The following is a 3,435-nucleotide window of genomic DNA, read 5'->3' on the forward strand; positions in this document are numbered from 1 at the left end:
GCACACACAAACAGACTGGGTATTGGAGCCCACAGCAGAAGCGCTAGCATCCACCCAGCGCCCGCTGACTGCCGGGACTTGCACTAGGTGCAGCTGTGAAACAGCTCTTCAGGTGGGCAGACTTGTCCCTGTCTGCCGGTGCAGAAGCTAAGACTGAAGGAGGTCGTTTAGTGACACAGCCCGGACAGAAATCCAAATCTGTCCACTAGGCTTTGAGCCTGGAGTTTCTTTCTTCCTTTTTTTTTTTTTTTTTTGGAGACGGAGGCTTGCTCTGTCTCCCAGGCTGGAGTACAGTGGCCCAATCTTGGCTCACTGCAACTTCTGCCTCCCGGATTCAAGAAATTCTCCTGCCTCAGCCTCCCGCGTGGCTGGGACTACAGGCACCCACCACCATGATCGGCTAATTTTTTTTTTAATTATTTCTTTTTTTGTATTTTAGTAGAGACGGGGTTTCACCATGTTGCCCAGGCTGGCTGGTCTCGAACTCCTGACCTCAGGCAGTCCACCCTCCTTGGCCTCCCAAAGTGCTAGGATTACAGGCATGAGCCACCGCACCCGGCTGAGCCTGAAGTTTCTAAATGAGACGTTTGTCACAGTGGAGGGAGGTAGAGCACAAGGGTTAGGACTCGAGCCCTGGGCCAGGCGGTCTCGTGCAAGCCCCGCCTCTCCCGTACTAGCAAAGTTGTGAGGACTTAGCAAAGTTGTCTCGTGCAAGCCCCGCCTCTCCCGTACTAGCAAAGTTGTGAGGACAGCGCCTGCACGCAACACTCGCTTGCTAACTTGTAACTGCTGTTATTACAGAAAGCGTGGAGCCAAACAGATGGCAGAGGCCAAAGGAAGAGCGCGCTAAACCCGAGGTAGATCTGAGTTCGCTTCTTGGCGATTGTTTAGCTGGGCCAGGGTAAGTGCCTCACTGTTCCTCATCTGTAAATGAACACTGGTGCTGAGGTTGGGGTGAGCGCCTTGCCGGGTCTCAGTTTCTCATCTGTAAAACGGACTCCTGTGCTTGGCTCGTGGCAGGGGCTGGCGAGCAAGGGATGGGTCCTCAGGAGGCTGGGCCATCAAGAGGCTGTGACCGCACCACCTGATGCTAGAGAACGAGAATGGCAGTGCGTGCCCCACCGACAGGAAGGACAGGGGACACTGGAACAGGGGAGGTGACACGGAAGCAATCAGGGGGACCCAAAAGTGGCCATGCCGAGGAGGAGGTCAGAGGGGGCTGGGAGAGAAAAGCCCAGGGCTGTGCACTCACATCCCTCTGCTGCCGGCCCTTCAGGTACATTCAAATAACGGGCATGAGGCCCGCAGACAAGGCTTTGAAAGGCCATTGTTCTCCCATAAACAGAAGTGAAGGTGCTGGAAGAGGGCATGAGCAGGAAAATTATGGCTGGGCTGTGGACATCTATGGAGAAGACAGACGTGGGTGTCACTGTTGAGCAAAGGAGAGCCCTGCACACCTGCCCAGGGAGAAAGCGCCCTGCCTTGGGCTGCTTCTGGCTGCAGAGCCAGCCTGGCAGATCTTATAGTCCCTCCCTCCAGACTCAGTAGCAATTATGACGCCTCCATTTTTTTCTTTTTCTTTTCTTTTTTTTTTTTTTTTTTTTTGAGACGGAGTCTCGCTCTGTTGCCCAGGCTGGAGTGCAGTGGCCGGATCTCTGCTCACTGCAAGCTCCGCCTCCCGGGTTCACACCATTCTCCTGCCTCAGCTTCCTGAGTAGCTGGGACTACAGGCGCCCACCACCTCGCCCGGCTAATTTTTTTGTATTTTTAGTAGAGATGGAGTTTCACCGTGTTAGCCAGGATGGTCTCAATCTCCTGACCTTGTGCTGGGATTACAGGTGTGAGCCACCGCGCCCGGCCCAACGCCTCCGTTTTTATAGGCGTCTGAACTCCCTGTTTTCTTTGCTTCCTTTTGCTTTAGAGAAAAATGTAAGGAATTTGAAGACAGCCATCGTCCCTTACCCACCTACACATTCATACACATAGATGCAGAGACAGGCTACGTACCTTTAGATTATAGGAAAAGGTACCTTCCGGGGTCTCTCCTTGCAGCGCTACACGAGAGCAGAGTACGAGTCTGAGGTGGAGGGAGTCATGGCAGGACAAGCGTTTAGAAAATTTCTTCCACTCTTTGACCAAGTATTGGTTGAAAGGAGTGCAGCTGAAACTGTAACCAAAGGAGGCATTATGCTTCCAGAAAAATCTCAAGGAAAAGTATTGCAAGCAACAGTAGTTGCTGTTGGATCGGGTTCTAAAGGAAAGGGTGGAGAGATTCAACCAGTTAGCGTGAAAGTTGGAGATAAAGCTCTTCTCCCAGAATACGGAGGCACCAAAGTAGTTCTAGATGACAAGGATTCTTTCCTATTTAGAGATGGTGACATTCTTGGAGAGTACGTAGACTGAAATAAGTCACTATTGAAATGGCATCAACATGAAGCTGCCCATTCCACTGAAGTTCTGAAATCTTTCATCATGTCAATAATTTGCATATTTCTCTTTTATAGTAAACTAATGATAACTAATGACAAAAAAAAGGAAAAAGTACCTTCTAAATTTGCAGCAAGAGGCAGGAGCAATCTTAAAAAGGGGGTTTGAGAAGCCAGCAGCCCACCCTTAGGTGGTCTAGGGATCCCTTCCTGCCACAGTAGAAGCCTGAATTTTCAGATGTTCTCCAAGTGTAAAGATAAAAAAGTAAATGAACCAAAACAGTTCAAAATTAAGTTGATACTATTTAAACACTTCATTATATACTCTGGTTTCTCTTCTGATTGCATAAAAACCAAAGGGAAACTCTCTGCCTTCTAGAAATGAGTTTGTCCAAAAGAATTTCTAGCCTTGAATTTGTACCAAAAGAACAAAACAAACCCTAAAAACATATGAGTGATCAGTTGGCCCTGCTGGGGTCTTTCTGGTTGGAAGATGAATAAGGAAAGGCACATCTGACATTTCATTTCACTGACATTTTATTTTGTTCTCAGTCTTTTTTCCTCTGTTTCCTCAAGTACATTTTCTGCTATGATGCTGCAAACGGGCACCAGCGTGAGTCAGACCCATTTAAGACTGTTGAGCCTCACAGGTTTAGCGATTTAATTACGTGTTTTGTGGGATTTGCCAGCAGCATGCAATCTCCCTGCATGCGTCAAGTCCACACATGGCAGTGTCCCTTGTCTCTCTCTGGGTTTGTTTGGTGGTACATCAGGCCAGTCTCTGGAAGCCTGGAATTAAGGATGCAAGCATGTTCATGCGCGTGGTATAGGATGGATGGGGAAGGCAATCGCAGGAGACCTTCCGCTCCCTCCTCCACCTGGGGCTGGGCCCTGAAAACGTGAGTGGGATACGGTGAGGGTTTGTTGTGTGTGTTTGTTTTGTGAACATGCTGATGAAGGGTGCTGGCCAATCATACAGAAAGAAACATCTGGCAGGCACTTGGAAATG

The 3,435-nt window shown here is 49.2% G+C and overlaps 1 pseudogene across 1 annotated transcript; it reads left to right on the forward strand.

Moving 5' to 3' along the window:
• Window positions 1–2,041: 2,041 nt before the first annotated feature.
• On the forward strand, window positions 2,042–2,534 carry LOC112611443 (annotated as a pseudogene). The gene has a single exon (XR_003116654.1). The product of XR_003116654.1 is annotated as a 10 kDa heat shock protein, mitochondrial pseudogene (transcript).
• The last annotated feature ends 901 nt before the right edge of the window (window positions 2,535–3,435 follow it).

Source organism: Theropithecus gelada, chromosome 18, assembly GCF_003255815.1.
Source record: "Theropithecus gelada isolate Dixy chromosome 18, Tgel_1.0, whole genome shotgun sequence".
NCBI lineage: Eukaryota > Metazoa > Chordata > Mammalia > Primates > Cercopithecidae > Theropithecus > Theropithecus gelada.